Raw genomic sequence first — 12,781 nt, forward strand, 5'->3', positions numbered from 1 at the left:
CAACGGGAAACCAATTCCCTTTAGGAAACATGCTCGACATCCAAAAGAACTGTGAAATGGAGACACCTACTGCAGTCTTGGAGAAAAGAAACAACTTGGCAACCTTTTCCAGGTAGAGTGATTCTCAACCTCTGGAACATATAAGACTACCTACAGAGCTTCTCAGAAATGTAGATAACTTGGCACCAGCCCGGACTCACAGAAGCAGAAACTCTGGGGATGGGCTTGGGCCTCCATATTTTTTTTAAAGCTCCAAATCAAAGGCTGAGAAACGCTGGCTTAGTCTATGACTACTGGCAGGTGCAAATCAAACTTGGAATCAGGTTTTCCATCACTGGCAGCATTTCTCAAAGGCTGGTTGGCTGCACGCTGTTCTTAAAAAGGTTAAGAAATGTCATGCTGGATAAGAGTGTGTGGTGAAGAAAGCTGGGAACCATTAGGTTAAACCAAACATTTGTCCTCACCTTAGAATGCCCAGAACCTTTAAAAGGTCAAGGTGCTTTGCACCTTACAAGAGAGGAGTACATTCCACGCCGTTTTCCAAACCTATCTAATAACAAAAATCTTTTGAAAAGCATCCTATCTCACTAGTAATCTCTGGAAAACACTTTGAGAAGTACTGGTTAGATGTAATTGTCCTCCATTAATTGTATCTAGAGGTTTTCTGAAAGGACAGTGTGGTGAAAATATTCACTTCAAAATATGTTTGCATTCCTACCCTCAGGGCTGCAGGGCATGGGAGAGGCAAGCAATGAAAACTGACTCCACTTGGAGATTAGTTTAGAATCAGGTGATGAGGACCCTATTTACCACTTCTCCCCACCTAAGATGCTCTTCTAAAGAGCTCAGCACTTTTCTAACTTGGTCGGAATTTAAACAAACATAAGGGAAGATAATAATTACCAAATTGTAAATGAAAATGAGACAGTGCGCTCGTCACCTAATTTCCTGGAATAAAGCCGTCAAGTGTAGTCACATTCTCGGCGATACCACAAACCTTGTGTCAAGGTGATGATGCTGTAGAAGCCCCAGTGCCGTTCGTTATTCTAGGAGCTCGTGGTAAGGGCATAAATGCCTCTGCATTACAAGAGAGATCCTTAAAAGGGAGAAATCTTCCAACCCTGGGTCAGATAATGTCACAATCATCAAGGGGCACAGTATTATTCTCCGTTTTCCCCACCTTGGGAGTCAGAAATTTAAATTCTCAACACAAGCAACAGACTTCCAACTATGATCCAGTACATACTTGTACTCCCTTTGTGACCAGCATCTCGAATACACAAAAAAAGCCACAGACAAGTTATCCAGTCGGTGATGACAAAGATATTAATATTATAATACTACCTTCAATATCATATTCTAGCCAGTGAGAATTTATCACAGACATTATTATAATTGCTGTAGATCACTATTTGATTCTGAGTAATACGAAATAAAGTTCATCTAAGCAAACTTAAAAGGGATCGAGTAACTCATATTGTACCAGAATACTGATCACCTAAGTATAAATATTACTCATAAATTATAGTGTGCCCAAGAGTTCAATCGACAAATTTGCTGAGTGTCTCCTATGCACCAGGCAGTATTCTAGGAGTTGGAAACACAGAAGTGAACAAGAAATAAAAACCCCTGCCCTCATGAAGCTTTTATTCTAGACCTAGGAATCTAAATTTTTAGCAAGTTAACTGGATTTTTGTCATTTCCATTTTCTTACAAGAAGTATTCACAATTATAACTACTATCTCCTTTGATTCCCCAAACCCTAGATTATTAGAGCTGAAATAAATGTCTTCGGCAGCTCTATGCGTGGCATGAATTCCAGGTAGGTGGAGAGAGGACCTAGACAGTAGCTGCATTTGTATGGATGACCTTAGATGGTCTCGTAACTTCTCTGAGCCTCAGTCTTTTCGTATGTTAAATGAGGACTGGATTTAAGTGTGACTCAAGCACAGTAGTTTAGGGGTGTATGAAAATGTATTCGGGGTGGGGACGACATTCTGGTTAACACGATGGCTAAGTGGGCCCATGAATGCTGAATATCTTGCATGTCACAGGACAAGCCCAGCCCAGGTCACAGAGCTTGTGAAAGCTGAGCTAGCAGCAGGACCAAGATCTGCTACACTCAGTTTGGGGCCCTTTTCAAAACACCACACCATTCCATTCTTTTAAAGACTGTCTAGGTTGACATGTTCCCTGATTTCCGTACATTTGAAATAGGCTGGGTAAGGCAGCGGAGGTGCCTTCAATGGGAAGCCGTTTACCAAGATCCTCTATTCTTAAATCCTCAGACTGGATAGAGCAGGTCACCTCTACTTCTGTTCTAAAGCTACCTAGATTTTCAAAATATCCCCTGATTCCTATCAGGAAAGTCTTCATAGCTGAAGCTCAAATACATAAAATTAATATTATTATGTCACCTAAGTCTACTTTCTAGTAGGCTCTAGCTAATTTGCACAGGTATTGTATCTTGTTACCCAAAGATATAAACCTTATTACAACCCCGGTTTTGAGAAGATTTAGAGCATTATTCCAAAGCCTGAAAGGGATAATCCTAAAATATTTTATAAGCAAATCATGAATCCATAGAAAATAAGTAGCTTGTGGGAAAATTAATAAAAAGTGAATCAAACCAAAAAACTTAAGTAAAAGAATCTTATCAAAGAAACAATATAGTTAAAAAGCTAAACTTTTATTCATTGGTAAGCAAGGTATAATGCAATGCTATCCAAGAGGTAAAAATCAGGCCTCTCTACCTAAGATGTATCATAAATGAAAAAAGGAATTTCCATCTTTTGCCAATTTGAAGTATCTCTGCCTCCTGTCCATGTGTGGTGAAGTTATAATCTGGCTCCTCAGAGTTATTTAACCCCTAACCTGCCCTTAGGGCATATATTTGGGTGGCTAAAGGCTACAGAAGAATTACGAACATCCTCAGAAAGATTCTGATACCTAAATCAATGGTTCCCAAACTGTGCTCAAGGCACCTCAGGGCACCAAAGGGAGTTCACAGTTGTGCTTCAGAATATTTTAAATTTTCAAGAAAAGCACTGTGATACTAGACATCATGCAAACTTCTAGATCGAGGTGGTCACATTTCAATGTTAGATTGAGCTACATTCCTTTTGATGATAGCACATCTTTACAAAATTACATTTTCAGCAGTTATTGTGATAAAAAGCAGTTGCTAACACAAAACAAAGTGGTGGTGTCTAATCTGATGCCAAAGTTTTAGAAGCTGTGCCGTGCCCAAGATATGCACACATTCCGATATTAATTAATTGTGGTTAAGAACAAGATAAAACTTTTTTTATTTCAATTTATTGTATTTTTTTTTTTCCAAACAGCTCCTAAGCGGTTAGGACATACTCATATGCTAGTGGACCTAACTACTTAATGAAAAAAAAGCTGTTAACCATTTCTTTTAGTCAAGGGGTGTTGGAAAAATTAATGAGACACTAATGGCATCATGAACTAAGAAAGTTAAACCTCTGACCTAAACATCTTGGTCAAGCTCCAAAATAGGGCAGCAATAGGAAAGTTTCTTTTTTAAAGAGCAGATATTTGGAAAAAGAGATGAGCTCCTGGGCCACCTCTTTGATCAGTCACAGTGGCAGCAACAGCTGCAGTGGCCCCTGTAGAAGGGTCAGGACCACCAGATCATCAACTCCCCACATCGTGTGGCCACTGTCACCTTCCTGAAGGGTGCAAATATGAGAGAGATCTGGATTGTTCCCAAGCGTCCCAGAAGATTCAGCTGCAGTGGCTCAAGGAACACGCTATGGGCTCCTTGAGGGCAAGGACTGTCACACTCCTCCCTGAATCTCCAGCACCTCACAATGGCTGACTCACGGTGGACATCCAAGTCAACATTTGTTTAATTAGTTAACCAATGAACAACTGAATTCTTTATATTATGTAAGCTGAGGTTCCAATCCTGATTCTAGGGCCCTTGTGAAGCGAAAGTGCCCCTCCTCCAGAAATAGTCAAGCAATGATGTCAACACCAAACTGCCCAATAACAAGAAGGGAGAGGGCCATGGTCATAACCATGTCTGCTCCTAAATTAAAGAAGAAGAAATTCAGGAGAAAGGGAATGCGTAGATAACACCTCCAGTCTACTTCTAAAAGGAAGAAGACTTCCCGAATACATCTTCGGAAGGCACCAATGTATAGACTGCAAGTTACCACATTGGTGGCTATGTATTTTTGTTTATGTTCCCCAAACCAGAATGAGACAACTGGTAACTGGAAATTAGAAGTGTGGTAAGTAGGATAACCAAGAAGTTGTTTTTCTGATGCACTTTTGACTCCTCCTCAAAGTTATTTTCTTTCATTCATACCCTTTTTGCCTTAACTTTCTCCCATGATTTTATTCAAGAAAAAATTAGAGTCTACAGCCATGTCACCCTGAACAAGCCCGATCCCATCTGATCTCAGAAGCTAAGCAGGGGTGGACCTGGTTAGTACTTTGATGGGAGACCACCTAGGAAGACCAAGGGGAGGATTAAAAACAACGCCTCGTCTATGGCCATGCTACCCTGAACCAGCCCGATCCCATCTGATCTCAGAAGCTAAGCAGGGTCGGGTCTGGATAGTACTTGGATGGGAGACCACCTTGGAAGACCAGGTGCTGTAGGCATAAAAAAAATAAAAAATAAAATAAAATAGATTGTAAGCTGACAAGGTCCTTGCAATCTGTGAGGTCAACCAAAGGTTGCCTCGCCGCCAAAAAAAAAAGATTTAAAAAATTAAAAGAAAAAAGAAAAAACTAGAGACCTTCTGTGAGGAAGAAGGTGTAGACTAGCAAAAGAAGCAAGAAGAAAGACACTGTGTGAAGGCCTAGATCCTTCACCATATATTTTACCACTTTCCTTATCAAAACAGCAGAAGGTTCCATTCACTACTCACTCATACTCACTCATTAATCATTTATTCAGTAAACATTTGCTGAGCACCTACTATGTGCCCAGCATTGTGCTAGGCACTGAGGATATAAGGTTGTCCCAATAGGGTACAGTACCCTCAAGAAATCACAGGCTAGTTAATAGAAAAGAAAGGCAAGAAAATCAAATGGCAGTAATACTATTTAGTGAATGCCATAAATGGGGAAGTTAACCCAGAAAGTCAGCATAGAAAAAAAGGGGGCCAGGAAGAAGCACAAGCTAAGCCAAGTCTTGGAGAATGAGTAGGAATTGACCCAGCCAATAAGCTTGGAAGGACATCCCAGGGGAAGGAAACAGCAAAGGCCCTTGGACCTGGGGAGAGAGGGTCATGCCAGGGAGCCACATGGGGTTTGGTATGGTTGGCATACAAAAGCACAGGTTACCCTGGAGCTGCTGGGATGCCACTAGTAGTTTCTGAACTAGGAGAAACATAATCAAGATGCACTTTAAGAAGGCTGCTGTGATGGTGGGATGGAGGTTAGTGAAGGCAGGGAGATAAGTTAAAGCGAGCATAGCAGTAGACCAAGCGAAAAGTGATAAACAAGGGCCTGAGCCAACTCCCAGATGGTAAAGAAGAAGGAAGAGGGCATATTTGATAAGAAGGGGTGGGCAAGATGATGGCACTTGGCAACAGACCATGTAAGCTAAGCATGGTCAATGAAAGTAAGGAAGTCGGGGATGTCTTCTGGACTTCTGGCTCAGGTAATGGAGTGGAAGGAGGAGGGCTGGGCTGGTGACTGAACCGAAAGTCTAGCTGGTGACATAATGAGTGGAGAACGCTGGTGGGATATGAGGTAGGGATGGCCAGGAGTCTGTGACAGAGGAGTACTGTGAGCTGGGGGAACAAATTTGGAAGTCAGCAGTAAATGGATGAAAGTTTGTCATTTAGACCAGAAGAAACTATATAGCTGATATAAAATGAGAAGACAGATTGTGTGGAATGCTAAGGGAACATTAATATGCAAGGGATTAGAAAGGGGACTATGCAGGAACATGCAGAGAAGTAGGGAAAAAAAACTAGAAGAGTTTATTGTCACAATATATAAGCCAAGGGAAATGAGAGTTTCAAGGATAGTGGTCAAACTGTCAAATGCTAAAGAGAAATCAGGTCATATCTGATATTCATGATCTGGCTTTCTAACTACTAAAAATCAGAGTTAAGATGCTTTGTATCAAATTACAGAAAGATGAACAATAACACTGAGACCAAAACACTCAACAAGGACTTTAGGGGAAGAAAGTTAGGTGATCATATAACACAAAAACAACACAACCAGCCCATGTGCAATCACCTAATCCACACATGGGTACAGTTCTCATTTCAACTCTAGGTCATGACTCAAATTAGGACAATTTTCCAAGGCTATAGTTAAGTGTTTTATTTTGCTTTGCTGCAATAAATTATCATAAAAGTCAAATGTTATAAATCACATGATGGTATTTAATTTACTTTTAATTTAATCCTTTTTTTCTCCCTATCAACACCTCTATTCCTTGGCATATATCCCACAGGCTTGGGACAAGATTGGCTATACACATATTCTGTAAACTTAGGATACACAGTTAATGATACAAGTAGTCCTGGCTGCAAGTTTTTATTATACTGTATACGAGCTTTTGGTTCTCCTATCGATTCTTTGGGAAATTCTTCTAATAGAGTCCTTTCCTGTTTAAGTTAGCCTACTAGATTTCTGTTCCTTGCAACCAAGAAGCCTATTAAATAATATCCAACATTTTAATTTGCCAATAAATAGAATTTTAAATATTAACTATTATTACATTTTAAATTTTAATATATAAAAAGCCAAAATCTCAAACTAAAGGTTATTCCTTTAAAGTGTGTATTAGCTTTGAAAACTTCAGTATATTTCTCATTTCCCTGAAGATGACTGACAGCTTCACCAGAGACTGGATTCCAATCCAAGAATTGGTTATTTGGTAACCATAAAACACATTTAAAGTCTAACACGTAGTAAGTCCCAATATGTTTGGTGAGTTAAAAATAAGCAACTCTTTATTAAAACACTTAAGGATAAACATTAACTAGTATTTCTAATTACCATACATTTTTAAACAACTTCAGGAAAGAATTAGAGTATCTACTTGAATTAGTTTCCAGTAGTAGAGATGAATTTTGTTTTTTCCGATGGCCTCGACCATATGATCATGTTAGTAATATTACAAAATCTGAGTAACAACTGAGCTGGAAGTTTCCAGAAGGTTAAAATTCTTTCTCTTACCCACCCTCCATCTTTAATTTTCATCCCCACTTTTCCCTCAAACCTTTACACACAACTCCATCAGGTCCTTAAATTCCCTGCGTAGCAAACATGTCCTTAGGCTGACAGGATTCAAGTTTCGCTTTAAGTTCTTTGGGAAAGATATTACACAGTGCCTTTGAGTAAAAAGAGAACTGCTTCCTAAGTGCCAGCCGAACATTTTGAAATTGTGCTTTCAAGCACCCGAGTGTAATTTACAGTTTTATAGTCATGATTGTCCACGTGAAGGGTCCATTACCGTGACAGGAAAAAAAAAAAAAAAATGACTGAAGTAGCAAGCTCCTTATGAGCAATCAAATCAAATCCTGGAGTCTGTCATGCCCTCTACTTGTGACAAAACAAACATTTCTGCTCTTAATAAAAATAATTTTTAAGTGTCATACAAGTTATTTCTGGATGAGTAATAAGATCCTATTTATTACCTTCATTGAAGACAAACAGGTGAAGAAGCAGGTAATTGTGAATCAGATTTTAACTGCAAATTTAGGCAACAATAAGAAAAGGAATAACAAGGTCTAAAATTAAATTCCAAAGATCTTAGCAATGTAGATATAGTTTGTATTTATCACATAATACATTTTTAAATCATGATTTAAAAATCTGAGCACATGAAAAATAAAGCTCAAGGAAGGAAAAGTCCTCAAATCAAAGAAATTCCTTCCAATTTTTTTTACTTTTAAAAGGATTAATTATATATTTTTAAAGCAAGATCTTTGGCTTACTTTTTGTTATCTTTAATTATGGCAAAATACAGATAACGTAAAATTTACCATCCTAACAATTTTTAAGTATACAGTTCAGTAGTGTTAAGTACATTTACATCGTTTTGCAATCAATCCCCAGAACTTTTTCATCTTGCAAAACTGATGCCAGTTAAACAACTCTATACCAATTAAACAACACTCCATCCTCCCCTCCCTTCAGCCCTTGGCAACCACCATTCTCTTCTCTGTCTTCATGAATATGACTACACTAGATAGCTCACATAAGTGGAGTCATACACTATTTTGTCTTTTTGTGACTGGCTTATTTCACTTAGCATAATGTCTTCAAAGTTCACCGGCATTGTAGCGTGTGTCAGATTTTTCTTCCTGTTTAAGGTCGCATACTATTCCATTGTATGCACACACTACATCTTTTTTACCCATTCATCTATCAATGGACACTTGAGTTGTTCCCAGCCTTCTTCGACATACTTTTTAAACAATTTATTTAACTAAGCAGGCACTGATGCTGGAGTCAGACCACCTGGGTTCAACTCCCTTCTCTTCATGGTAGCACAGAAAACACAAACATCGAAAAAGAAAGAAGAAAATAAAGAAAGGTACACGGTGCAGTGCTCAGTAAATTAAAATACTGACATTGCTAAGTTCTGATAAGGGTTTTCAGATACCAAGAATTTATTCAAACATTTGTTTGTCAATATAAATAAGAACAAACAGATGCTGGACACTGAAAATGCAGAGACACTGTCTTCTTTGAGGGCAATGATGGCCAAGGGACATATCTAACTGGTAAACAACTATAAATAATGGGGAAAATAGGGTGAGAGAGAGAGGGCCACAATGCCAGCCCCACCCCAGGCTGGGGCTCTGGAAAGCCTTTCCAGAGTCGAGTCCTAGAGAAGGAACAGAGTCAGGAGAGAACAGAGGAAGGAGAAGGTACTGTAGAGAGGGGACAGCAGAACAAGATGTGGAGGTGCGAGGGTGAAGCGCGGGCTTGGTGGCAAGAAACAAACTTGATGAAAGAGACTCTCAATAAGCACAGCCCCAAAACAGAACAGAAAAGACAAAAAAAAAAAAGGCCTAATTAATTCATTATATCAATTATTAGGAAGAAACGAAAACCTACTGGAAGGCATGCATCACCGGATGCCCATTCTGGTGCCAGTGTGAATCTCCTGGCCCTTGGCTAGAGTACTCGCATCTGCTAAAAACTAATTGTGGCTCAGGAGTATAAATTAAAATTGTAGCAGCAAAAACTGACACTCATTAAAAGCTTACAGACTTTATGTCACACCTCATTCCATTATATGGAAATGTTTTTAAAATCTAAAACGTGTGTAAAAGAAGGCCACTTTAAAAAATACAAACTGATCTTTTCAATTCTCTGGTTTTTCAAATATGAGCAACTTGCTACATTACTACATTATAGTTTTATATTAGTGTTTACTTATAATATCTGCTTTATTCCAAAAAAGAGTGAAACAACCAGTATTTCATGTTATCTAGTAGTCGTATTTTGTGGGCTCATAGAATTGTAAAGACCTACAGGGTTATTGTCTACAGAGTTTCTATTTCCCAGAAACTACACACAGGCAACTAACTAGACAAATAGAACAGATATCTGCACCCTGCTCAGGGATGAGTCCAGGAGAGCATCGTGCAAACAGTAATGATAATACAATGACATACTCCAGTAAAGAAAAATATGAAAGGGGCTATCGGAATAAGAGAAGGCACCTTCAGATTGGGGATGTCCTTTTATTCACTTTTCTATTCACTCACTCCCCTATGCATTCCTTTCTTTAATGCCTCGCAGGCGCCAGGAGCAGTTTCTAAGTGTTACAGATGCCTACACAGGAATACACCACAGATGGCTGCTGAAGGATGAATAAAAGTTCCCAGGACCGGGGGTGGGAAGGAAAAAAGTATTCCAGATAGAAAGAGGAGTGTGGAGACCAACATGGCTTCAAGCAGTCACAGTGAGTGGGGCAGGGACAGACAGGAGAGGGGAGAAGGTGAGAGGCCAGACAGGGTGTGACCACGATCACAGGTTGCAAGACAGCGGCACACCTTTTCCTTGACAGGAGGAAAGGAATTTAGGATGTGTGGAAAGGTGGGTATATTTCAGAGTAGGCAGAGACAAGAAATACATCAACAGGGCACGGGGTGGAGGTAAAAACATGATGAGCAGCAATTCACTGAGAAGGAACAGTGGTGGGACAGGCTCTATGAAGAACATGTATAGGACACTAGGGATATCCATATTGCAAATCTTAATAGACTAATGGTATTAAATATTTGAATCGAACAATCAAACCTCTCCTTGCTTGGATTCCGTGACCACCACGGACTGGTGTGGCTTTTCTGCCAACCAGAGGGAGAAGCAACCTTGTCACTCTTTTCCCAATTTACATGTTTGTTTCTTACAGGTCTGGTGAAGGTCCACAGCTGAAGGTCCACATTCTGAGTCTATAAAGAACCCAGTCAATAAGGAACAGTTGCTGGAAAACTGGCTTTCCCTTGCCTGTACTGCCCAGGTGGAGCCTCAGCTCCCTGGCAACATCCCGCGTCTCTGCACAGGGATCCATATAGCACTGCAACCGCCACTAAAACTCAGCTCAGGCTGTATGGCTCTGCCCTTTTGCCACCTAATCATCCTCCTTGTCTTGCCACTCTAATAGCTTTATATTACAACATAAACACTGCATATCTTTGCATGTGTCCAAGTAGACTTCAACTGACTTTTGATTGCTTCTCTATTTTGTTAAGTTTACTTTGACTCTTTCCTACTGTTATCTCAGGGTCGTAATAATTATGGTCTACGTGGTCTTCCAATGACATTGTTCTCTTCTACATCATCCAAGTCATTCACAAAAACATTAAACATCCTGAGAGCTAAGATTAGAACAATTCCACACACCCCTCTAGTTAGCCCTGAACCACTCGGGCCTCCTAACCACTTGATTTTCTACTCAGAAAATAATCTGTAAAGAATTATTCTTTGTATTATCTTTTGGCGAAGATTGTTTTTATTTTTCTATTATTAGTAACTAAGATATAATCCCTTTTAAACTCGGCATACTCTATTGTTTTAGTACAAAGCAGTTCATTACTACAAAATCAAATGTTTTGACTTCCACTCTTATCTTAATCAATGCAACAAAAGCAAAAACAAAAAATACAAAATCAAGAACAAAACCTCTACAGAAATATGTAAAATGAAGAGGAAGGCCAAAGGGAGTTTCTTGAAGATGTGGGGCACAGCTTACCTATTTTCATTTGTATGTGTATTGACTAATTTCTAAAGAAAACTAAAAAAGGTTTGCTCTGTTGAAGATAGGAACCATATATACAACTTCCCTTTTCATATTGTTGTGTTTCAACATTAATGATGTCCCTGAGGTTCTTGTTGTTTTTTTTAAGTTTAGTCTTGCCAGATGTAATAAAATATCTTATTGCAGAGAAACTTAAAATTAATAGTTACAAGAGCAGAACTAAAACATCGTTCCTGAGATTTACATTTGTCCTCAGACTAAAACCAACCATATAATCTATTAGGGTACTATTCTCCAAGAGTTCTAGAAAGTATACCCTTAAGATGTAGAAAGGAAGATCATTTTTCAAATTCCTAAGCCATCTTATTAAAATAAGTACTTTGTAGCATGGTCAAAATAATGATGCCCATCTGATTATGGGCTAAATATTTAAGGAAGCTTAATATTCTGTCACAACTTCCAAAAAGAGAACAAATGTTCCTATTCAAGTAAACACTGTTTAAAAAGAAACATGCCATTCTTCTAGCTGCATTATTGGTTTAAGTCATTTGCCACTTTGGGAAAAGATAAATTCTGAAGAAGTTGGTAAAGTTAAATGCAGATTATAGGTTTTACAAAGTGAATAAAAAGATTCAAAGCAGCCAAGTAATTGTATTACTTTGAAAAAGTATTCACATCTTAAAATAATAATTTGCTATTAATCAAACTATTGAACGTAAAATGAAATTTAACACATTTCAGACATAGCCAGAATATTGAATACAACTCAAACTATACAAAGGGTCATTTCTTAAGTAATTTATAATTAACAGGCTCACTTACCTGGAAGTATAAGAAAACAGGGTATGGATGGAACTACATCATTCCTCCACTAGGTAAAAATACCTTGGCTTCTCTCCTTGAAATGGAAGGGAATCTAAAATGTAAAATAAAATAAAAATAAGAAGTTGCCCCTGTGAATTTCCATATCTTAAATGTAGGTGATATTACAAAACAGTAAAATTTTAAATCACTTAAGCTATAAAACACAATTCATCCAAAGTATTGCCCCCGAAAACAGAATTGGTATTTGTCCCCTCCCTATTATAAAGGGTAAAATACAAAATATATCTTTAAAATAAAATGTAATCAAGGTTTAAAATAAGTGGTGAAAGCCATGTACAAATGTGTGTAAAAGAAAAGCAGAATCACATTCACTTGATAAAGAACCCAAAAAAGAGCAAACCTCGCTAGAAAGAAACGTGCCCGCTGCCCACGCGCTGCGTCCTAACTAGCTGCTCGGCTTCGGGGCTGAAGCAGCACTGAAGCCGCTCGGCTGCCAGGTTGGGGTCAGGACTGAAAAGTGCTGCCCCCCTCTGAAAAGACCGTGCTCAGCACCACCATTTTTTTTTTTTTTTTTTAATGGTTCTATGGAATGAAATGTTAAAAAATAACAAATCCTCCTAGAAGCTCTCCCAGAGGGAAGGAAAGGGTCCACATTTTGAGAAAGGGTCAGAGGAAAGCCCAGGTCCCCGAGTCACGCGTCCAGCCCGCGGCGCTGCCCGGCCCCGCGTGGCCGGG

The 12,781-nt window shown here is 38.9% G+C and overlaps 1 pseudogene; it reads left to right on the plus strand.

Moving 5' to 3' along the window:
* Positions 1 to 4,519: 4,519 nt before the first annotated feature.
* On the plus strand, positions 4,520 to 4,638 carry LOC112483471 (annotated as a pseudogene).
* The last annotated feature ends 8,143 nt before the right edge of the window (positions 4,639 to 12,781 follow it).

Source organism: Pteropus alecto, unplaced genomic scaffold (genome assembly GCF_000325575.1).
Source record: "Pteropus alecto unplaced genomic scaffold, ASM32557v1 scaffold24, whole genome shotgun sequence".
Classification (NCBI taxonomy): Eukaryota; Metazoa; Chordata; class Mammalia; order Chiroptera; family Pteropodidae; genus Pteropus; species Pteropus alecto.